The sequence below is a fragment of the Megalobrama amblycephala genome, linkage group LG7 (genome assembly GCF_018812025.1).
Source record: "Megalobrama amblycephala isolate DHTTF-2021 linkage group LG7, ASM1881202v1, whole genome shotgun sequence".
NCBI lineage: Eukaryota > Metazoa > Chordata > Actinopteri > Cypriniformes > Xenocyprididae > Megalobrama > Megalobrama amblycephala.
The window spans coordinates 49,381,525-49,408,026 of record NC_063050.1 but is presented as its reverse complement, the minus strand read 5'-3'; the positions used below and the strand labels follow the sequence as shown (position 1 = coordinate 49,408,026).

Sequence of the window (26,502 nt, the reverse complement as noted above, 5' to 3'; positions counted from 1 at the left end):
AAGTTATGGAGCTGGGCCTCCAGCGTTTAAGGGAATCAGCTGCAACACAAATGTGAGACTTCTCTCTCTTGGTACAGTGAAACATTTACATATTATTATTTTGATTGTCACTGCACTGAAATTGTGTGTATAAAGATATCTGACTTTTTTTTATTTGTTGTTAACATCTAGAATAAACACTCAGATGTCAGTAATGTAGAACAAAGGGAAGACAATTGACTTGTTCGCGTTTCATGTGACGTGAATGTGCTACACAGAACAAAGTCTAAAAATGCCAAAAGACCTAATGATTTTCATGTGAAAGTCCCGAGTACAACCCTTGGCTCACCCTATTGCTTTCATAATGTTAACTGTGTTACAAAAAGGAACATAAAATTACTCCAACTTCACTTTGTATTTATTCATTATGCTATCAGTATTCAGGGTCTGGTACTAGTAAAGTTCATCTGTAATTCATACTGTTATGGATATGTTTAGTGTGAAATTATAGAAGAACATTTCATTTTATTAGGTACAGTATGTTAGCATAAGATATTATTGCCGCAGAGTATCATTGCATTGCGAGGAATAGAATAGAATAGAATAGAATAGAATAGAATAGAATAGAATAGAATAGAATAGAATAGAATAGAAGTCACAATTGTTACTTATTGGTAATTATATAAAAAGATGTCTTCAAAAACTTGGATGACAAAAATAAAATAATATAAAATAAAATATGATATTTACAATGAAATGAAAAGAAGTCACAATAGTAACTTAAAGGTAATATTTAAATAAATAAAAAAAGTTCAACTTCAAAAACTTAAATGAAAATGATAAAATGAAATGCAATAAATATTAAACAAAACAAAATATAAAAATACAATACAATAAAATAAAACAAAAAATAAAATAAAATATAGTAAACATTAAAATAAAATAATAAAAAATAAAATACAACAATTAAAATTAAATAAAATAAAAAAATAAAAAAATAAATAAATCTGAAACAACAAGGAAATGTATAATATGATAAAAGAATATTTTTTCAATAAACTATTAGTTTATTTTAAAGTCCCAATTACTGGTTTAATTGTGGTTCCTGGCAATCATGATGAGGCATGCCCATTTTTCATATTCAAAAATTTGATAGTGGACGGATGAACGGATGCATAAATCGCTCCCCGTTCTCCATCCTGTACTCATCCTCCACTGAAGGAGGAAAAATTCTTTACCACTCTCATTTCAGAATCCTTGCAACCTTTGCATAAAGTCAATAATAAAATATAATGTAATTATGCTATTGTAATGCTCCTCCTGTCTCTCTCCTGCACATCACACCCCACCTCTCTATTTGAATAATGAATTATACTCACATTAAAGTGGCAGGTCTGTGCTGTGGAAAAGTAAAAAGCTATTATCCAGTTGTCAGCTCTTCCCTGTACGACTCAGGAGAGATGAGGAAACACTGCTGACACAACACACACACACACACATAAAAAGCAGCCTATGCAAGTGTGAGTTTCAAACCATCATGCAGAATGGAATTAGCTTTCCGTAATGATGGTGTGTAATTAAAGAATCTGTTTTTGATTTACATAGCTTCTAGCTGCATTTAACTCATCAGGCTGAACACCATATATATGTATATTATATACTTATATATATATAACATCCACATGGATGGCAGGACCCAAGGTTTCCCAGCAGAACATTGCCCAAAGCATCACACTGCCTCCGCCAGCTTGCCTTCTTCCCATAGTGCATCCTGGTGCCATGTGTTCCTCAGGTAAGCGATGCATACGCACCCGGCCATCCACGTGATGTAAAAGAAAACGTGATTCATCAGTCCAGGCCACCTTCTTCCATTGCTCCGTGGTCCAGTTCTGATGCTCACGTGTCCACTGTTGGTTCTTTCGGCGGTGGACAGGGGTCAGCATGGGCATCCTGACTGGTCTGCAGCCATGCAGCTCCATACACAACAAACTGTGATGCACTGTGTATTCTGACACCTTTCTATCAGAACCAGCATTAACTTCTTGAGCAATTTGAGCTACAGTAGCTCGTCTGTTGGATCGGTCCCCATGTGCATCAATGAGCCTTGGCCGCCCATGACCCTGTCGCCAGTTCTCCACTGTTCCTTCCTTGGAGCACTTTTGATAGATCCTGACCACTGCAGACCAGGAACACCCCACAAGAGCTGCAGTTTTGGAGATGCTCTGACCCAGTCGTCTAGCCATCACAATTTGGTCCTTGTCAAACTCACTCAAATCCTTACACTTGCCCATATAATCCCACCCACTAACAGGTGCCGTGATGAAGAGATAACATTCACTTCACCTGTCAGTGCTCATAATGTTATGCCTGATCGGTGTATATCAACAACATTTCAACAACCAAGACTCCAAAGTCAAATATGCCAAAGTCAGAGATGTCAATGCAAACATCAAATTCTCCCTATACTTCCAAAAGCTCTCGTCTCCTAAGGACTTTCAGGAGAAACATTTTAGACACTTACTGGTTGAGAACTCCATTAAGTGTCCTGAGCTATGAAAAGACTAAACTCTGCGCAATAATATTTTCCTCTGGGTTGCTGGTGATGCCAGTAAAGTCTATTCTAAGACTGCGGACAGCAACATAATCTCCCTGCATGTTTATTAGTGATGTACAACATCTCAGATTGTGTTTGACGCGATCTAGCTATCAACAGGATGCAATAACTGCATGTTTTTGGATCTTATCCAAGACAGAACCACAAAACATTGATCTGTTTCAAATAACATCTCCCATTCTTCATAATTAACAAGCAGCCGAACACGAGAACTTCACATGTATAGATCTGTATAATCAATACGGCAGCGGAAATCTGCTTTTGTTTTTTAATCTACAAGAAGGAATTCAAAGGCAAATGAGTTTCGAGCAGTAGCGAGAATATATCTCCAATGAAATATCATAGCATTGTGTACTTTAGAGACACGTGCCTTCAAAAAGATGTCAAAAGGTCAGTGTCCTCTCAGAAATGCAGTCTGTTTGGCAATATGTTCAAAAACATGCCGTAAATCTGTTTCCTCCTGAGTATTGCTCACTCTTGGAGATATCCTGGCGCGCGGCCAGCGTTCTGCTTAGCATTCTACGCTGCCGGTGGGTGGAAAATCGTCCCAATCTGCTTGTCCCCTCTGTTACCAATACAACAGATCAATAACTGCTCTTCAGTGACAGCGCGCAGGCTGTGCATGGGGGTGGGGGGGGTAATCGCTGCTGGCAACACAAGCAAAAACAGTGCGCCACAGAAAGCTGTACAGTTTTGAAAGCATTCCCTATAACTGTAATGTAATACAAATGTTTTGCTCTGACAGAAGTTACTATTTACTGGTGTTTGCTTAGGCAAGTATCACTATTGTTCATACTTGGGAATAAAAACTTGCATTGCACAACATTTGTGTTACAAACATGAATTGGGACTTTCACACTGGAGGAACCTTCTCATAGTTCCTAGAACTAAAGGCAGAAGTAGCCACTTTTTGGCGTGTTCCCACCGCAGGAAATGGGATCGAGTTTAGTTCTAGGAACTCCTTTTGGGGAAACTAATTTAGCTCCTACTTCAGAGTTGGGTCTAAACCAGCACAATAGGAACTACCAGTGACGTAAATGTACACTGACTGACTATACAGTGGGTACGGAAAGTATTCAGACCCCCTTAAATTTTTCACTCTTTGTTATATTGCAGCCATTTGCTAAAATCATTTAAGTTCATTTTTTTTTCCTCATTAATGTACACACAGCACCCCATATTGACAGAAAAACACAGAATTGTTGACATTTTTGCAGATTTATTAAAAAAGAAAAACTGAAATATCACATGGTCCTAAGTATTCAGACCCTTTGCTGTGACACTCATATATTTAACTCAGGTGCTGTCCATTTCTTCTGATCATCCTTGAGATGGTTCTACACCTTCATTTGAGTCCAGCTGTGTTTGACTATACTGATTGGACTTGATTAGGAAAGCCACACACCTGTCTATATAAGACCTTACAGCTCACAGTGCATGTCAGAGCAAATGAGAATCATGAGGTCAAAGGAACTGCCTGAAGAGCTCAGAGACAGAATTGTGGCAAGGCACAATGAGGGGGAAAAAAAATGAACCTAAATGATTTTAGCAAATGGCTGCAATATAACAAAGAGTGAAAAATTTAAGGGGGTCTGAATACTTTCCGTACCCACTGTATATTTGCTCCACGAACTAGCTCTACGAACATGGAAAACAGTGATAGATGGACCTCTCTAAAGAGAAAATACAACCTGACTTTGAGGGGACCAAGTGAAACATGATTATGTATTTCTGCTCAGCTAGTGACATTGTGTATCAGCCACATGGCAAACACAAATATTTTTTTCATATACTATCTACTTTCTTTGTATAACAGTTCTATCTAATAATGTATTATACAGACTGGTAAACAGATTGTAAAATAATGAGGATGGAGAATGGGAGTTGTGTGCTCAGGCTCTTGCGTTTTCAGTGCCGTCAAAATAAATGTCTACCGCGTCGCCTTCAAAATAAAAGTCTCAACAACAAGCATGGCTCATGTCACTTCAGAGTTCCTAGCTGCAGCATGAATGCAACCAGGAAAATGGCTCTAGGGGAACATTTAGTTCTCGGGAACTGCCCTGGTGGCTAGTTCCTGGAACTAACAGGTGCGAAAGCCCCTAATGATACTACAAATTGTGATAAAAAAAAAGTAATCCATACGACTCCAGGGGGTTAATAAATGCCTTCTGAAGCAAAGGGATGCATATTTATAAGAAAAATATCCATATTTAAAACTTTATAAACTATTAAAACTGGCTTCCATTATCGGCCATACGCAAGTTGAGTTCCGGTGGAAGAGTAACCTCTGACGCGAGTATGACGTAGGATGTAGAAGTAGCATCTATTCGACGAGATTAGTTTTACATGGACATTTACCAGAGCTTCTCAGTGATTTTAGTCCCATCTGAAAGCCATTTCAGTAATCATTATGGATAATTTCAGTAAAGATTACGGCGACTTTTACCTTCTGTGAAAAGGTCCGGGAAAATGACCTAATCCCATCCGAATGCGAATGCAAATGCCTGTGATTGCTGAAGTTTATTATCCTTACGCTTCTCCTTGTGTGTTTTTTGACCTATCTAAGCTACTGTTTGCACACCAATCTTTGGCATGCTTCCATTTAATTTCAATATGGATGGCATCCAACAAAAAAAATAAAATGATAAAACTAATAAATAGAGCCAAAAAAAAAAAACTGCAAAGATTGCTTCATTTTAATATCAGTGTAATGTAAAAGTAAGATGCTTGTCTAAATTTCGCTGTTCACTTATGCAAGTTTATTATAAACAGCCACTTCTATAAACTCGGAGTTTACTTAAAGGTGCCCTAGAATTCTTTTTCACAAGATGTAATATAAGTCTAAGGTGTCCCCTGAATGTGTCTGTGAAGTTTCAGTTCAAAATACCCCATAGTTTTTTTTTTTTTTATTAATTTTTTGTAACTGCCTATTTTGGGGCATCATTATAAATGCGCCGATTCAGGCTGCGGCCCCTTTAAATCCTTGTGCTCCCCGCCTCCGAGCCCGCGACTCTATAATACATTGCATAAACAAAGTTCACACAGCTAATATAAACCTCAAAATGGATCTTTACAAAGTGTTCGTCATGCATGCTGCATGAATGCATCAGATCATGTAAGAATAGTATTTATTTGGATGTTTACATTTGAGTCTGAACGAGTTTGAGGCTATGCTCCGTGGCTAATGGGCTAAAGCTAACATTACACACTGTTGTAGAGATTTATAAAGAATGAAGTTGTGTTTATGCATTAAACAGACTGCAAGTGTTAAAAATGAAAATAACGACAGTCTTGTCTCCGTGAATACAGTAATAAACAATGGTAACTTTAACCACATTTAACAGTACATTAGCAACATGCTAACGAAACATTTAGAAAGACAATTTACAAATATCACTAAAAATATCATGATATCATGGATCATGTCAGTTATTATTGCTCCATCTGCCATTTTTCGCTATTGTTCTTGCTTGCTTACCTAGTCTGATGATTCAGCTGTGCACAGATCCAGACATTAATACTGGCTTGTGTAATGCCTTGAACATGGGCTGGCATATGCAAATATTGGGGGTGTGCATATAAATGATCCCGACCTCTGTAATAAACACAGATGTTAGTCCCGTCCGAATTGGTACATGAAATCACAGATGTCTAGTGATAAATTTTTTTTAACTCAAACATCATTTGAAAAACTAGTCCCATCTGAGGTTTAAACAAATAGGGCTGGGCAACAAACTCAAGCTCCTCTTCTCTTACATCGAAATCCACTGACATTTCTCTCGTTTTAGACTTCTAATCCATGACCTGTTTTGTTTTGTTTTGCTCTATCCTCTGTGCTTCCGTGTTCGTCAGTACGTCATATGTCAGGTCACAGGTCACACTCTTCCGCCTGAACTCGACTTGTGTATGGCTGTGGCCGGAAGCAAGTTAGTATGGTTCATAAAGTTTTAAATATAGATATTTCCTATTGCTTCACTTTAGAAGGACTTTATTACCCTCCTGGAGCCGTATGGATTACTTTTATGATGGATGGATGTGCTTTTGTGGGCTTCAAAAATCTCACCGCCCATTCACATTATCGCATTATAAGCCAGGATATTATTAAATATAACTCCAATTATGTTTGTCTGAAAGAAGAAGCCATATACACCTAGGATGTCTTGAGGGTGAGTAAATCATGGGATAATTTTCATTTTTGGGTGAACTATCCCTTTAAGTACACTGTAAGTACTAGTAAGTGCACATAATGTAAAATGAACTGCAACCGAATTAACTTTATAACTCCAGGTCTACAACTTAGTACACAGCAGCCTACTGCAATCTATGAAATAGCTAGGCACAGACCGCAAAATATGGCTTGATAATAAGGAGCCTCTTTCCAGTGAATAAAAGACCTAAACAAAAAACGTGCCTCATTACAATACGCTGCAAAGCTGGCACTCCACACAATCCAATTACAACATGCAAATGATGCTGGACGGTTTGAAAGGGCCGCAGATAGGCCTACCTTTATCGTAAAACACACACACACATTCTCCTTCTCTCAGTTTCTTCCTCCACACACACACACACACACACACACACACTTTTATACGCTCTCCCCACTGCCTTTATTGACACACTCCCATGGCCTAGGTTGTGTTAGCCAGGTGGTGAGAACAGGTGTTGAGTGAGTGTTGCCATTTGAACGCCACTGCGCACTTGGCTCGCCACCAGTCAGCTGGAATGGTAAAGCTGTTCTTCCCGTGTTCGCATCTCTCCGCCTTATTGGCTGATTACGAGGGAGAACGTTTGGCGCCGTGTTTGTGTCATCTGCAACAGCGACTCCTCCTCAACCTCCCATGCGATACTTTTGTTTCGTTTAAGGGTTCGCTTCTCTGCCATGCATGGCGAGGCAAGCTACTGACACGGGATAGCAGACCACTTATGCTTTAGTGATGCTGCAATGAATGGTAATTTATACAAACAACGGCGGATCCAAGGAGAAGACGGAGTGAAAACAAAGTAGGTGACAGAAGAGGAAAATGACTTCTAAATGAGGAAGAATGAGAATTTATAAGCTAGAGAGAGAGAAATGGGGGAAGTTAGAAACATATGGGAGAGAAATATGTTATGAATAAAAATGGTTTCACTTGCTTTTTGTGCATTTTAGACAGCTCACCCAACCACATTGTGCTATTTTTCATTTCGACAAACAACGTGAGAAATAAATTTATATTACGGCAAAGAAAAAAGCAGTATCTTTTTTCCTCTGTTTGTTGAGCATCTCTAAAGCACCAACCTAGACATTTATAGCACAAAATGTACAAAATGCTATTATTTGATAGCATTATTGATAGCATTACTATTGATATTTGACTAATGAATTTGAATGCATACACTCTAAAAAAAAATGCTGGGTTAAAAATAAGCCAAGTTGGGTTGAAAATGGACAAACCCAGATATTGGGATGTTTTAAACCCGGCTAATGGGTTAAATGTTTGACCAACCTGCTGAGTAGTTTTATTTAACTATTGTTTAACCCAAAGTATGTTGGAAATTAACATTTATTAATATGTTTAATAAGTGAACAGTTATTAATAAGTATAATGAATAATAAAGATTGCTTATTAATAAATGTTCACCTTTTGATTATTATTGTTGCCTCTAGCAATTATGTGTCTGATTTTTTAATTTCCAACCTACTTTGGGTTCATTTTAAGCCAGCTATATAGTAATTTTTAAACAATATTTGAGTTAAATAAAACTGCCCAGAATGCTGGGCAAACATTTAACCCAACCGCTGGGTTAAAACGACCCAATCACAGGGTTTGTCCATTATCAACCCAACTTGGGTTGTTTTTAACCCAGCAATTTTTTAGAGTGTACATTTCAGGTAAATAACTCAAGCTGCAACAGATCCAGAATCTTAAAAATAAAGGTTGTTTATTGGCATTTAAGGTTCCTTTAACATCTATGGATACTTTCCATTGCACAAAAGGTTCTTTACAGATCCAAAAGGTACTTCAGATAATTAAAATGTTCTTTACACTGAGAATATTTGGTCACACCAAACCTACCTTTATTTTTAAGAGTGTAAGTCTTAAAGTTCCTAAATATTTCAAACCCTTTATAATTGTATTCCTCAAACATAACCAATGCACTTTAATCTCATGTTATCTCACATAGGCTTTTAACATCCCAAAAACTAAATCCAATCCATCCTAATTCCAAGACTGGAATATAAGCTCATCGGCCATTTGAAATGACCCATTCATGTTCTACTGATACCAGTGTGCACGACACAAAAAGGAAATCAAATTTGACTGACAGCTCCTTCCTTGCCTTGAATAGTGCTCAGCTATATTATCCAGCGAGGTTCCCGCCGTGCCCCACCCTCTACATTATCATGGGCTGTCCCGTCTTTATCTGCATATTCCTTCCCATCTATGCAAATGGATCCTCTCATTCGCTTAATGGGGGTATTAATCTGATATCAGCCTCTTAAATACAGCGCAAAAGGGGTATGGCTGAGATGAATGAGTATAAGCGAAGCACACGACAGCATCAGCATATAAATGTCATGGAGGCCTGAGATGATTTAGTGTTTTTTATTTCGCCAATTATTTAGGTATTTTATTTATTACCTTTTGTGGTTTTAATACTGACTATTTTTTTCTTTTCTTTTTGTAGTTATTATGGATTATGAGATTATGGAAAGTCATCGTGCATCCCCAAAATTGTGTGTGTGTGTGTGTGTGTGTGTGTGTGTGTGTGTGTGTGTGTGTGTGTGTGTGTGTTAAGTTTCAAAAAAATTGAAGCAACTAACTATGCCCATAAATGTCACATATTTTCCAAACATCCATTATGCTGGGTTAAAAACAACACAAGTTGGGAGGAAAATGGACAAACCCAGCAATTGGGTCGTTTTAACCCAGCGGTTGGGTTAAATGTTTGCCCAGCATTCTGGGTAGTTTTATTTAACCCAACTATAGTTTAAAAATTACTATATGTCTTGGGCTTTAAATGAACCCCAAATATGTTGGAAATTAAAAATCAGACACATAATTACTAGAGGCAACAATAATAATCAAAAGGTGAACATTTATTAATAATGTTTATTGTTTAACTATTATTCATTAAACTTATTAATAAATGTTTGTTTATTTATTAAACAAACATATTATTAATGTTAATTTCCAACATACTCTGGGTTCATTTTAAGCCAGCCCTACAGTAATTTTTAAACAATAGTTGAGTTAAAATAAACTACCCAGCAGGTTAGACAAACATTTAACCCAACCGCTGGGTTAAAACAACCCAATTGCTCAAGCCAACTTGGTTTTTTTTTTTTTTTTATCCATTTTAGAGTGCTGTGTGTGTGTTATTTCTAAAACTTTTAAGTAACTATGCCCATAAGTGTCACATATTTTCCAAACATCCATTATGCTGGGTTAAAAACAACCCAAGCTGGGTTAAAATTGGACAAACCCAGCAATTGGGCTGTTCTGGTCATTCTGGTCATTTAACCCAACCACTGGGTTAAAACAACCCAATTCCTGGTTTTGTCCATTTTCAACCCAACTTGGGTTGTTTTTAACCCAGCATTTTTTAGAGTTTAGTGTGTGTGTGTGTTTTATATTTCTAAACATTTGAAGCATGTAACTACTCCCATAAATGTCACATATTTTCCAAACATCCAATATAATGCCGATCATTCCCACTGCTAATGTCCACAAGCTCATCTGGAGTTTAATTGAAACACATGAGGGGATGAGCGGACACATTGAAAGCAACTGGGGCCAGTGACACTGGATGAATTGGCAAAATGGCATTTGATTAATACGATACTTGACCCCCAGTAATTATGTCCTTTACAATAGACTGGTGACACCTATTAACCACAGTAATCACTTTTGCTGGTGCGCTGTGTCAGAGGAGCTCGACATATGGCCACCTTATTGAAATAGATGCTCCGAATGGAAGAGAAGGGAGGCAAGGGTCCTCACATTAATGTCTTCTCATTCATGCAGTCCCAAAGGAGGAATATCTGACAATATGTACAATTATTTAGCCTTCTGTGAGCTTCATGGGAAACTGGAGGGCTTTTTTTCCACTGCATACTATTTGTAGGGCTGATGACATTCCCTTTGCACGGATTTTAAAAGACAGGAAATGACATCGCTAACCTTGGGACTCACTTGAAAGGAATTTGTGTCTTTGAGATGGCGAGGCAAAAGTTTAGGGATGGTTTGAGGACAAGAGAAAGAAAAAGAAATGGAACAAATAAGAAACCATAGCCCAAACATCTTTGCTTGGAATGTTAAGACAATGTTGGATTTTAATCATCCGTAGTTTGATGTTTTATTAACTCAGCATGGTCTGAATTTATTACAAATGCATTTGCTTGCTTTATCTTCCCTTTTCTACAGCTTAACATTGGATAACACCATAATATCTGAAATAAACACGCACCCAAGTTCAACTCCAGGTGTCCGCACACTTTGAGAGACTTGGGAGTGGTCGACATGGCCAATCTCTGGTCATTCATTTGCAGGTAATGATTTTGGAACAGGGCTGCTAATAGGGCATTATGGGAGTCCCTGGTTCCCCTGACAGCTGATTAATGTCCACTGTGATGACATCAGCTCTGAGAGAAACTAGATAAAAGAACACTTGTATTGGACCGAGCAGGATGATGAACGAGCGACCATGCTAGCGACTCATCTCATTACGAACTACAGACTGCTGGCCATTTAGCTAATGTAGCGAGTCATTGTGTGCCCAGGGACCCCGGGCCGCAGGTTTGGAAATTAATGACACGGCAAACGTGCGATATGGAGTTTGACCCTGCATAATACGCAAGCATATAGGATTAACCTTGCCTTGTCAGACGCCACTATTGTTATCCCGAATGCAGCGGCGGAGTACACAAGCAGGGGGAAAGAGATATTTATACCAATACCTATACCTGGATTTAAGATTCATTTCATGGGCCGCGGCTAAGCTGCGGAGACGGATTAAACAGATAGTCTTTTCTTTGAGAGGTAGTGAAAATAAACCTCTCATTGAATAGGGGAGAAAGTAAAAGGCATCAGGCGGCGTAGACTCTTTATTTTCGCCATAACAGATATAGCTTGCTGAAAGCATATAGACATTCAATGGGGAAAAAATGGTCAGCATCATCAGCATTATGGAATGAGACAAAAATGTGGTTAGTGGAATCAATTTAACACACAGATTTCAAGTTGTAAGTAGGAAATACTGGTTAACCCATGATTCTTTTTCTCATTGAACATTGACACACTGATGTGTTGTGGAATGTGCGTACCAAATTTCTATTTCGATTATGACTCTAAGTTCATGGTTAAAGGCAGCTACACAGAACCAAAAAAAAAAAAGTGATTTATTTTCAGCAGTCAGCAGCTAAACTATGGAAGCATGTTTCTGCCACTGGATAAAAAAAATAAAATAAAAAAAAAAGGTATTTGTGACTTTTTATCTCACAATTCTGACTTTTTTCTCAGAAGTGCTTGCTATAAACTCGCAATTGTGAGTTATAATTGTGAGTTATATTGCAAATTATAAAGTTAGAATTATGAGATATAAAGTCGCAATTGCGAGAAAAATAGTCCTCGGAATTGTGAGAAAAAGTCAGAATTGCAAGAAAAAAGTCAGAATGGCAAGATATAAATTCGCAATTGCAAGAAAAGGTCAGAATTGAGAGGAAAAAGTCAATTGCAAGACATAAATTCACAATTGCGAGAAAAAGTCAGAATTGCAAGATATAAATTCGCAATTGCAAGAAAAAGTCAGAATCGCGAGAAAAAGTAAGAATTGCAAGATATAAATTTGCAATTGCAAGAAAAGAAAAAAAAAGAATTGCAAGATATAAACTCACACTTGCGAGAAAAGTCAGAATTGTGAGAAAAAAGTCAATTGCAAGACATAGACATTCACAATTGTGAGAAAAAGTCAGAATTGCAAGATATAAATTCACAATTGCAAAAAAAGTCAGAATTGTGAGAAAGTCAATTGCAAGATATAAATTCGCAATTGCAAGAAAAAGTCAGAATCGCGAGAAAAAGTAAGAATTGCAAGATATAAATTCGCAATTGTAAGAAAAAAATCTGAATTGTGAAATGTATAATTAATAAGTCATAACTGCATGAAAAAAGTCATACTTGTAGTTGTAGTCAAAATGTAAATTAGCAGTTGTAAAAAAAAAAGTCAGAATTGCGAGATTCATAATTGCAATAGGTCAGAATTGCAAGAAAAAAAGTCATAATTGCGAGATGTAAACTTGCAATTGCGAGAAAAAAGTCATAATTGCGAGATATAAATTCACAATTGCAAGCAAAAAGTCAGGATTGCGAGAAAAAAAGTCAGAATTGCAAAATATAAATTTGCAATTGCAAGAAAAAGTCAGAATTGCAAGATATAAATTCGCAATTGCAAAAAAAAGTCATAATTGCAAGAAAAAAATCTGAATTACAAGAAAAATTAAAAATTGCAATTAATAATTCATAATTGCAAGAAAAAAATAAATGCAAAATGTAAACGAGAAATGTAAACAGTTGCGAGAAAAAAGTCATAATTGTGAGATTCATAGTTGCAATAGGTCAGAATTGCAAGAAAAAAGTCATAATTGCGAGATGTAAATTCAAAAATTGCGAGAAAAAAAAAGTCAGAATTGCGAGATAAAAATGTGCAATTATCTTTTAAATTATTTTATTCCGTTGTGGAAACAAGCTTCTATACTGAACTACCCTCTTTGGGTGTTATGCATTTTCCAGATGCTTTTATCCAAAGAAATTTACACTGTTGATGGCGTAGCTGGGACTCGAACATGTGATCTTTGCATTTCTAATGCCATACTGCTTCTGTTTGAGCTTCAGTAAAACACACAGAATAAGTGTTTTTCCACACTTCCACGGAACATAAGAATCATATCCATAATTTTAACATAATACATTAAATGACAAATTAAGCTTTTAGCCTTTGCAATATCATAACTCATATTTTTCATATCATATTTCCAAACAAATTATGATTCTCATTACCATTTAACTATCATAACCAGCGTTCTTGCATCTCAACTGGTTTATGGAACTAGCAATGCGGTTCAGAGATCATGTGTCTACCCAATAAATAAATGTAATTAAGAGAAATCTACCACAGATGTGAATCTAATTTCAGTTTATTCGTATGTGTGAATTCTGTGGATGTGTTTCAAATGAACTTTAAAATATTTTACATTTACCATATACATGGGTCTGACCTTTTAATGATAACTAAGCCTGCTTAATCCCGACATCCTCATGAATATGACCCGTCTCTCTTATTAGCCTTTAAGACTTCCTCTCCTTTCACCTTCAATCAGGGTTAAGCTGAACTCCTGCTGTCAAGACTAGTGCGGTAATGAGCATATCAATCAAAGAATAAATTAAGACTGCTAACTGTTTTAGGAGGATTTAGGTTTAGACCATAATTTAATTGTAATGGGGATCTAACATTTGTGACAAAGTGCAGAAGGAATGGGTGAAATAACAAGATACTTTACCCCAAAATGAAAATTCCAAAAATGAAAACTGAATCTGTTAATTTGTTCCAAACATTAGGGTTCATTAAAGTCAGTGTTTTTTGTGTTCTGTAGAAGAAAGAACAATCACACAGGTTTGAAACAACAAGAGGGTGAGTAAATTAATTTTGGGGTAAGCTGTCTCTTTAAAGGTGATGTATATAATTTCGGTGTCACCAAACTGAAGTGTCTTCCATTGGTCAGCCAAACAAATCGTCCTGCCCCAATCTCAGACTGTTGGTTGCGCTAATGTTACAGGCTGGTCAGGATGCTCTAACTAACAGAGCAATGTTTTAATACAAATGGCTTATTTATAGTCATCTCTGCATACTAAGGGGATGAAAAAATTTAAATTCTGTCATTAATTACTCATGTTGTTTCAAATCTGTAAGACCTTCGTTCATCTTTGGAACACAAATGATGATCTTTTCGATTAAATTACTGTCCCTACATTGACAGCTACGCAAGAAGTTCATTAAGAGATTGTAAAATTAATCCGTATGAATTGAGCGGTTTCGTCCAAACTTTCCGAAGAGACTCGATCACTTTATATGATGAACAAATTTAATTTAGGCTTTTATTCTCATATAAACGTTCAACAAACGTGATGTGTAACACAAGAATGAACCTCATTGGTTCTTGCACATCAAGCGAACATGCTTGAGCTTATGTTTACCATAACTTTTATGTGTGTTGATGAATGTTTATATGTGAATAAAAGCCTAAATTCAATCTGTTCATCATATAAAGCAATCGAGTCTCTTCAGAAAATTTGGACTAAACCGCTCAATTCATTTGGATTAGTTTTATGATCTCTTTATGAACCTTTTGAAGCATCAAAGTGGTAGTTGCGTAGCTGTCAATGGAGGGACAGAAATCTCTCAGATTTCATATCTTAATTTGTGTTCTGAAGATGAACGAAAGACTTACAGGTGTGGAACGACATGAGGGTGAGTAAATGATGACAGAATTGTCATATTTGGGTGAACTATCCCTTTAAATTAGAACATGAGATTCAAACAATGATGCACATCACCTTTATCACTTAAGTGATATTAACCATTGACGATCCTGTCTCTCCTGGCTATTTACAGTCTGTTGTAGAATGACACGATCAGTAGGTTATAGTGAGAAGGGAGCTATGCGTTTAGTCACCGGTCACTCTTAATGGCTTCAAACCATGCAGAAAATTATTCACTGACCCTTCACACACCTCTGCGTCGGGAGCAGCTGTAAAACAACCCAGCCTTTGTCAAGGATTATAACGGGCGGAAATCTGGCCTTATTATTAAAAAGCCTGGCCATTTTCAACCCCCCCTTTTCCTTTCTTTTCAGTCATCCAATATTCATTAAAGTGGGATTTCGGCACATTAGCAAAGGAGGAGAAAGTAGCCCCTGGAGACTGTGTTTGCGTTTTCAGCACTGGCCCTGTAATTCTGTCAGACACTCCTGTGAAGAGGAGGAAAGGGGAGGGAGTGGCTCCACTTAACCGGGATTTATTACCTCGACCAGCTGCCCTCCTCTCCCTCTCTCTGTAAAAGGTAATTGCATCCAGTTGTAACAAGCTAATTGATTGCTAATTAGATAAATCAGCACTCCAAGAGCTGTCAAGCACTGACGGATGGTAACAGAAGTCATGCGCCCCGGTGTAATGGCAGTAGGGTGGGAGGACTGTTGTCGCCCAACAGAAAGAGCGGCTACGAAAGGTCGAGGGGGAGCGGACGGTATCGGCGAGATGAGCGCGAAAGAGAGGGGGTCTTGAGCGTAGTGACAATGCAAATCAAAACAGGCAGAGTAAACATGATTGATTCAGGCTGAGGCTGTCGGAGAGGGGGAAATTGGATTCAATGGACAGCTGGATGTCTGCAGCGACTCCCTGGCCACCAGGCAGCACCCGGCACTTTCTCATGCTAATGCATCGTGGGCTAGCATAGCACTGAATGGATGATACCAGCCTAAACAGGAACTGAGACCAGGGGGGTTTGCTTGGGTTGAGAGGGTACGAATGAACAAAGGGGGAAGGGCAGTGCTAAATAGGGACTATACCGCACAGTGCGACGTCTCAAGTGTATGAGTATCATATATGTTCATAAATGTACTCGTTTAAATACAGAAAAATCAAAACGTTATATTGAGTTGTTAAGATTAAGTTCATGAAGTACCAGCCATAGTCACTCTGAAAAACAAAAACATTATTACTAATAATGTGACAAGGACACAAATGAGATATATCATCATTGATATATCATTTGAATTCATTGAAAGGCCATGCATTTATTTCTCAAAGATATCAGCTGTCATATTTTTAGGATTTTATTGAGAAGTATATGCATATGCTACCGGTCAAAGTTTTGGAATCATAAAGATTTTATAATGCTTTCAAAAGAAGTCTTGTATGCTCACCAAAGAAGCATTTAATTGATTAAAAGTGTAAAATATTATTACATTAAAAAAAAAAAAAACTGTTTTGCAGCTTAATATTTCTGTGGAAATTATGATACACTACCATTCAAGTAAGTATATTATTTAAATAAAAGAAAAAAACAAGCATACTTTTCTTTAGCAACTAATCAAAACTGACCACAAAGACATTCATAATGTTATAAAAGATTTCTACTTCAAATAAATGCTGTTCTTTTGAACTTCCTATTCATCAAAGGATCTTGAAAAATTGTATCACATCTCCAACAAAAATATTAATAAGAAGCAAAAGTTTTCAGTATTGATATTTGAATGATTTCTGACACTGAAAACTGTAATGTAATGTAACAGTAATGATGCTGAAAATTCAAAAATTTTAAAATATATTAAAATAGAAAACAGTTATTTTAAATTGTAATAATATTTTAAAATATTACTTAAAAAAAATCTAACAAATGCAGTCTAGGTGAGCATAAGAGACTTTCAAAAACATAAAAATAAAAGATTCCTAACTTTTGACCGGTAGTATATATTACTAATAATATGGTGAACTACATATTATTTATATATAAATAGGCTATGTTAGTGCGTTAATTAACGCGTTAACGCATGGGATTATTTTTTTCAGTTTAATGCGTTAAAACTATTTAAACACGTGAACTTTAACGGCAACAACAAGTATTTCACACGCATTTATTGCCGATATTTCACGCACAAACAACATGTATTTAATGCATGTTAAATACATGTGAAATACACGTATTTTAAGTGCTGTTGATGTGTTAAAATTCTGGTGTTTTTGAACCTTTGGGCCTTCCATACATAAAGATGCCCTAGAATTAAAAATTGAATTATCTTGGCATAGTTGAATAACAAGAGTTCAGTACATGGAAATGACATACAGTGAGTTTCAAACTCCATTGTTTCCTCCTTCTTATATAAATCTCATTTGTTTAAAAGACCACCGAAGAACAGGCGAATCTCAACATAACACCGACTGTTACGTAACAGTCGGGATCATTAATATGTATGACCCCAATATTTGCATATGCCAGCCCATGTTCAATGCATTAGACAAGGGCAGCCAGTATTAACGTCTGGATCTGTGCACAGCTGAATCATCAGACTAGGTAAGCAAGCAAGAGCAATAGTGAAAAATGGCAGATGAGCGATAATAACTGACATGATCCATGATTACATGATATTTTTAGTGATATTTGTAAATTGTCTTTCTAAATGTTTCGTTAGCATGTTGCTAATGTACTGTTAAATGTGGTTAAAGTTACCATCGTTTCTTACTGTATTCACGGAGACAATTCGTCTCGAGACAAAGTCGTTATTTTCATTTTTTAAACACTTGCAGTCTGTATAATTCATAAACACAACTTCATTCTTTATAAATCTCTCCAACAGTGTGTAATGTTAGCTTTAGCCACGGAGCACTATCAAACTCATTCAGAATCAAATGTAAACATCCAAATAAATACCATACTTACGCGATTAGACATGTTGCATGACGAACACTTTGTAAAGATCCATTTTGAGGGTTATATTAGCTGTGTGAACTTTGTTTATGCTGTTTAAGGCAAGCGCGAGCTCCGGGGGAGGGAAGCACGAGATTTAAAGGGGCCGCAGCCTAAATCGGCTCATAGTTAATGATGCCCCAAAATAGGCAATTTAAAAAATTAATAAAAAAAAATCTATGGGGTATTTTGAGCTGAAACTTCATAGACACATTCAAGGGGACACCTTAGACTTATATTACATCTTTTAAAAAAACGTTCTACAGCACCTTTAAGAGCAGTCTTAGTTAAATAATGTCTTAAATTGGTTATGTGAAGTGTTTTAAGTTCACTTCAATTAAAAGAGTAACTGTGAAATTATTACAAATATAAAAATATTAAAAACTCTAATGTTTTTAATCACGGTTAATTACAGAAAAAAATGTGCGATTAATTAGTTAAAATTTTTTTAATTGAATGACAGCACTAAAATATATATTTTATTATAAAGTTTATTAAGTTTAATTAATATTGTATTTTTCTAATTAAAATAATTAAGAATAATTAGAACGAATAATAATTAGAAACTAACACTATTGACACTATTTTAGGTTTTATATATATATATATATATATATATATATATATATATATATATATATACCTGAAAACACTAAAGTAAATACTATGTAAATAGAATTAGAGATTAAATTATATTATATTGAAGAAAAAATCTGAAATCAGTATTTTGTGCTTTACCTTTGAAGTGTGAATGCCCGTGTATATAGATGTATTACCGACACTGGTTTTAATGTACACCTGCTGATTCATCCTACAATTGTTGTGTCCGCACAACTGTTGTTTGGAAGAGAAGAAAGGACTATTTGAACAGTATTATGTAAACATGCTCCTCGAGCCGCCCAGTAAGACTCAGGCCACACCTTTGTTTCCGTTTAATCTCTCTGATTATGCAGACATCACTTAGACGTTGCCATGGACACCGAACACGGTTGGCAAGCGAGGCCGAGCACCCTCTGTCTGGTTAAACGCAGCGGATGGAACGACGCCAAAAGAAACACGATCACCTCATCAATTTTGCTTTCTTTGACTGTATTTTGTATTTTCCGCCATGCATAAACAATTGATCAATTTGAGAGCTTTATTTTTTTAACAAAATGTTAATTTGCATGCTTAATTATGGCTTACTGTCTATTTGAATATTGCAGAGCCACTGTCTTGGCTTCAACAGAAACGTTTAGCATTAACACGCAGACACACACAGATCGGGTTACCACAGCGAGGCGTTGGCCCCTGAAATGGGGGCTTGAGGATGTGATCCCTACAAGTCTCCCCACTCCTAAACACACACACACCCTTTTCACCAGCTGACCCGTGAGGAACATACAGGCCTATTGAGTTCCAGCTTTGCTGGCATGCGACATGCCCATTCTCTGCATGCTGCAGCAGCACAGTGGGTGGCATATCCCGGCACAGTTGCTGCACAATTTACAGCCGAGCGGGTCGGGGGGTTGATAGAATGAACCAGTTAGTATGTGCCTAAAAAAGCCATTCTTCTTCAGTAGGCACAGATTTATCAATATGTTAGTGCATAGAAACACTTGAGAAAAAATCTTCAAATCAGGTTCTACGTAAACGTAAAACCCAGGATATTCTGAAGACTACACTACCATTCAAAAGTTTTTGAAAAAAGCCTCTTCTGCTCACCAAGGCTGCATTTATTTGATAACCAAATAAGTAATATTGTGAAATACTGTTACAGTTTAACTCTTTAAATCTTGTAATATTTGTTCAAGGAACATTATTACTATCAATGTTGAAAAGAGTTGTGCTTATTAATATTTTTGTGGAAACTGTAATCTATTTTTTGTGATGAATAGAAAGTTCAAACAAAAAAATAAATATTTTGTAACATTATAAATGTCTTTACTGTCAGTTTTGATCTACTGAATGCATATTTGCTGAATAGATGTATTAATTTTTCTTTCTAAAAAAAAAAAAAAAATTACTGACCACAAAAGAACCAAAGAAGAACTTTTAAAGGTCATCAAGATGGAATAATTATTTTTAAAAGTGTATTAAATAGAAAATGTTACTCAATGGCTTAAATGTTTAGTTCACACACACACAAAAAATAAAATAATTCTGTCATCATTTATTTACCCTCATGTCATTCCAAACATGTAAGACTTTTGTTCATCTTCAGAACACAAATGAAGATCTTTTAATGAAATCTGAGAGATTTCTGTCCCTCCATTGACAGCTACGCAACTACCACTTTGACGCTTCAAAAAGTTCATAAAGAGATTGTAAAACCAATCGATATGAATTGAGCGGTTTACTCCAAATTATCTAAAGAGACACGATCGCTTTATGATGAACAGATTTTAGGCTTTTATTCACATATAAACATTCATCAATACACACATCAGTTATGGTAAACGGAAGATCAAGCATGTTTGCTTGACGTGCGAGAACCAATGAGGTTCATTCTCGTGTTACACATTATGTTTGAGCTTCTGAAAAAGAACCAATGAGGTTAAGCATCACATTTGAGCTTCTTCTACAAGAGGTTTGTTCTCACGCATCAAGCAGGTTCGGTTGAGCTTCTGTTTCTGTTTCACTGATCAGTGTTTATATGTGACTACAAGCCTAAATTAAATACTTTCATCATATAAATCAATCGTGTCTCTCTGAAAATTTAAACTGCTCGATTTGAACGGATTAGTTTTACGATGTCTTTATATGAACTTTTTGAAGCATCAAAGTGGAAGTTGCGCAGACTGTCAATGGATATCTCTCAGATTTCATAAAAAATATCTTCTTTTGTGTTCCGAAGATGAGCAAAAGTCTTACTGTTTTGCATGAGGGTGAGTAATTAATGACAGAATTTTCTTCTGTTGTTTTCATTTTTCATTCATTTTTGGGTGAACTAACCCTTTAAAGCAACTGCAAAAAGTAATAGGTTTATAGCGATTATTTATGAGTTTCAATTTAATATTGTTGTATATACTTGTATCTTAAGTGGGTTAAACTCACTAGTTAGATTGTGTCCTGTCACAGATGCACAGATGAGAATGTGAGACTGTTCTGCAAAGCTGCTGTGCTGTTTGTCCATGACACAGTGAGGTCTGCAAAACCTGTGATATGATGAAAGGTGGAGCAACTGTGTAAATCCTGGCTTATTCACGGCTATACCTTCATGACTGTGAGTCTATGCAAAGAGAGTCTATGAAAAAGTACATTTATGTTATTGAGTGTTTGTGTACTTGTAGTCTTCCTCTACATGCCTTTCCCAGGTTTCTTAGTGAGTTGTCTTATACCACCTATGCATTGGAAATTTAAAGCTAAACATTTAGCTTGGCTTTTCAATGGTATTTATGCTTAAATTCCAGCATTTTATGATATAAAAAAGGTCTAGAGTAAATGTAATAATTGGTCTACACTAGAAAAAATATTCAATCCACAAAAACAAAAAATGCAAGTTGAATTGTTTCCTTAGTGTTTTAAGTAAAATTAAGTGATGAAAAAAAATTAAATATAGGCTCCATATACTGTTTATATGAAGGAAAATATGGGCTGCGTCCGAAAACTGGCAAATGCTGCCTTCTGAGGACACATTTCAAGGTAGGAAGGCATCAAGGCACATCCTAATCCAATGTTAGCTTCACTTCCTGTTTCATGAGATACTTTCATCTGATCGATTTTTGAAGGAAGCATAGATGCATCCTTAGATATCCCACAATCCTGTGCTTTCCATTCTGTGACAGATGAGCTAGAAAAATAAAGATGGCATCCGAAAGTTGCGTTTGCTGGCCAGTTGGTGAGTAAATGTACATTTTTGACCAACATTTTCCACTTTTGATATCATTTCTAGCGAGAAATTACTACTGTAGTAATTAAATATTCATTTAGTTTTCACCAAAGCTTGCGCTAGTTTGCTGTAGATCATTAAACTGTTACGCTGCCTCAGAAGTCTGTCCAAAATCAGTTTCGTGAGGTGCCTTCATGCACAAATGCTGCCGTACAAGTCTTTCTCTTATAAGGCAGTGAGGCATTAAGACAGCTACCTAGGTTTTCGGACGCAGCCATGATTTTTCTTTATTGATTTTTCACAGGTGTTCTAAATGTATTTTCAATTACGCATTCCATTGTGTTGTTTTATGGTTAAAGGAAATGTCTATAAACTTGTTGGTTTAATTTTAAAAAAGTAAGTAACCTGTTTGACTTAAAATTCTGAGTTGACTGAAGCTGCAATACAAAGAAAGAGATTGGTTTAAATCAGCAGAAACTCAAAATGTTATCTGAACAACATTTGTGAATCTAAGTTGATTTGACAAAAGAAAAAATGTGATAAATCATGATAGGGGTGTAACGGTACACAAACATGACGGTTCAGTACGGGTTCAATACAGCAGGATGAGAAAACTAAACATTTTTTTATTATTATAATTATTTAACAGTTGTTTATGAACAAACAGTGTCTCTGTCTTTAAATTAATTCAATTATAATTCAATTTTGAAGGATAAAAAAAATCAATCTCTGCTAATGCAGTGTAAACTATAAATTCAGTTGCTATTTATTTTTAGATATAATCATCGGCACTCAAATAATAAAAAAAAAAATGGATGTAAACATGTAAATTGCACATAAGACAGTTTTTGCATTAACTTCTATATCTAATAAAATTATGTTTCTCCAATTCGTTGTTGAAATATAATCATTTACACAGTGGCTGCCATAACTTGTTTTCATTATGAATTTACTTAAACATACATTAAATAATTAAGACATCATTTAATTAAATTATTATAGGCTATGCCTAATATAGTGCATATATTTTGCGAAACAGTTCATTTCTCTAGCGAACTAACAAGTTGTACTGGCTTTTCTGAGGTAGGCTAAATGTAGGCTAATGCTAGTGACATTGTTTACAAGCTGTTTTATTGACGTCTTTCAGCGGTTGAAACACTGATTGAGTGATTACACGAGATATGATAAGTTTCAGTAAGTTGTACTGTATATTTCAACATACCTTCAGATGTTCATTCATGTTTATTCTGTAACTAGTAGTGAAGAGGAAGAGACGATCGCGTTCACTCGCGCTCCGCGCTGCCGTTTGAACTGAGGCGATCTGTTACATCAACAAGCGTCAAAACGGCATTTATTGTTCAAATTTCGTAAAAAAAAAAAAAATCGACTGAATTTGAAAGATGACACTTTGTTTCTTATCGAAAGTATCAAAAAACAGAGCTTACTGCGATTATTGGTGATTAATGCTGCTGGTTAAAAGTGGTTAGGCTACAATGCATTAACTCGCGCGCCCCCTGCTGGATTGGAGTGTGGAACTATATGCATACACAGTGGACATTTTCTGTTTTCATATGTATTTTATTTCTTATTTATTGAACTTTTATTTGCAGTTTAATAATAATAATTCCTTACATTTATATAGCGCTTTTCTGGGCACTCAAAGCGCATTACATATTGAAGGGGGAATCTCCTCAACCACCACCATGAGTTTACAATGACAAACCATGGCAATTTAATTACCACAGTACATTTTAACTGATTTACATGATTTATCAGTGACTGAGGAATATTAGCATTAAAGGGTTAGTTCACCCCAAAATGAAAATAATGTCATTTATTACTCACCCTCATGCCGTTCCACACCCGTAAGACTTTCGTTAATCTTCGGAACACAAATTAAGATATTTTTGTTGAAATCCGATGGCTCAGTGAGGCCTGCATAGGGAGCAATGATATTTCCTCTCTCAAGATCCATAAAGGTACTAAAAACATATTTAAATCGGTTCATGTGAGTACAGTGGTTCAATATTAATATTATAAAGCGACGAGAATATTTTTGGTGCTCCGAAGCTTCCTGAAGCAATGTTTTGAAATCGGCCATCACTAAATAAGTCGTTATTTTGTTTTTTGGGCACACCAAAAATATTCTCGTTGCTTTATAATATTAATATTGAACTGATTTAAATATGTTTTTAGTACCTTTATGGGTCTTGAGAGAGGAAATGTCATTGCTGTCAATGCAGGCCTCACTGAGTCATCGGATTTCAACATAAATATCTTAATTTGTGTTCCGAAGATTAACGAAGGTCTTACGGGTGTGAAACGACATGAGTGTGAGTAATAAATGACATTATTTTCATTTTTGGGTGAACTAACCCTTTAAAACTCAGCCTGGTAGTGAGGTAGGTTGAAATAACAGCACACTTTGACACAAAAATATCACGGTTTGGAGATAAGTTGTAGATCTCTAACACATTTTAATTTGAAGCAGACAATTATAGGAATATTATACCAAAGTTTGAAACATATAGCGCATAGAGATACAGCTCAAAGCTAGTAAGCTCTGCAGTTATCAGGGGGGTAGAAGGTTCTCATCTCCTTATTGGAGATCACTTTCACACCTCACCCTTTCATTTGTTTTGCAAAAAAACTTTTGGGGTGGAACATCGCTGTCTAGACGAGCGACATAAAAGAAGCAGCAACTGTTCATGCGTGTCTCTTCCTCACCATTGTCCCCCATCGCCTCCGCTCTCCTCCATCTCCTTTGCCCACTGTCTGCGTGGTATTGTTGGAAGACAATGCACTGTCACCGCTGCTTCCTAAACTTGTTGGGATCTTGCTCTTCCCTGCGACGTGATCAGCAGGATGGCGGTCGCTACAGAGCAGCGGTGCCAATCAGAGAAAGTTCAAACATCACAGAGAGTTCAGATTCTACGCCTTCTTTCACTATGTATATCTGGCTAGAGTCCATGCAGAGTGTATCAGAAGACTGTGGTGGACAGTGATTCCTCGTATTGGAAGTTGAAGGCTATGGCTATTGAAAGGGGTCCTTGATTATGATTTCACTTTTTTAACTTTAGTTAGTGTGTAATGTTGCTGTTTGATCATAAAGAACATCTGCAAAGTTGCGACGCTCAAAGTTCAATGCAAAGGGAGATATTTTCTTTTACAGAAATTGCTTTTTAAGGACTACAACACATGGCTGGTAGGGACTACAACGAGCTTCTTCCTGGGTTGGTGACATCACAAACCCTAAAATTTACATAAACCCCACCCCCGAGAAAATACAATAAAGGGGGCGAGGCCATGTTGGGCTGCTTTACAGAAGAGGAAGAGTTGTTGTAGTAGAGTGTTGTTGCCAACCACAAAAGAATAACGTGACGGCACATGCAAGTCAATGAATTGAATCAACTCCACAGCAACTACATACATTTATCCACTAACCATTTAGAAACGTCTAAAAAATGTAACTTCTTCCTGATTCTCTCCATCAGTGTCGACTCCGGTTTGAACAATGTAAGGCTGAACACCGTTACTGACAATCCTCATTTTGGCTGCGTGAGATTCTCCAGCTTTGTTGTTGTTGAGCTGTTAAAGCTCCGCCCTCTTCTGGAAAGGGGGCCGGGAGCAGCAGCTCATTTGCATTTAAAGGGACACACACAAACAGTGTGTTTTTGCTCACACCCAAATAGGGGCAAATTTGACAAGCTATAATAAATGATCTGTGGGGGATTTTGAGCTGAAACTTCACAGACACATTCTGGAAACACCAGAGACTTATATTACATCTTGTAAAAGGGGCATTATAAGTTATGCGAATGTGTGGATTTTTTGAAGTTATGTGTGGATTTTGTGTGGAAAAAGCAAGTAATACAAACGCAAATGAATTATTCAGCACCTTGATAGATGACCAATACCTTCAGTTATTGCTGCAGTTTGTTGCTCACTGGATCATCCTGGGAGAAGGTAGTACATGTTGGATTTATATATTAATTTCAAGACATTGTTTAAGCTCAGTGGAACATAATTGAATTTGGTTTGAAGGTTTGGAAAAATCTAAATTTGCATAATACGAATAATAATATTGATTATAATACTGAAGCATAACAATAATAAATGTTGTAAAAGTATGCTGGGAAATACGGATCCACTGCCCAGTTAGTTATGTCAACATTAATTTTTGAGTTTCACTCAGCAATTGACTGAACAAACACTTTTTAAAGGGTTAGTTCACCCCAAAATGAAAATTATGTCATTGATTACTCACCCTCATGTCGTTCCACACCCGTAAGACCTTCGTTCATCTTCCAAACACAAATTAAGATATTTTTGATGAAATCTGATGGCTCAATGAGGCCTCCATTGACAGAAAGATAATTAACACTTTCAAACGCCCAGAGAGCTAAAAAAGACATATTTAAAACAGTTGACTACAGTGGTTCAACATTGTTATGAAGTGATGAGAATACTTTTTGCGCGCCAAAAAACAAACAAACAAAATAACGACTTTATTCAACAATATCTAGTGATGGGCGATTTCAAAACACTGCTTCATGAAGCTTCGAAGCTTTATGAATCTTTTGTTTCGAATCAG

The 26,502-nt window shown here is 36.4% G+C and overlaps 1 long non-coding RNA gene across 1 annotated transcript; it reads right to left on the bottom strand.

Annotated features, from left to right (window-relative positions):
- Positions 1 to 6,071: 6,071 nt before the first annotated feature.
- LOC125271476 lies at positions 6,072 to 23,400 on the bottom strand. Its single transcript, XR_007185637.1, has 3 exons — positions 23,131 to 23,400; positions 21,134 to 21,234; positions 6,072 to 6,188 (listed from the first exon to the last, which is right to left on the bottom strand). It is a non-coding gene; the product is annotated as an uncharacterized LOC125271476 (long non-coding RNA).
- Between the last annotated feature and the right edge of the window lie 3,102 nt (positions 23,401 to 26,502).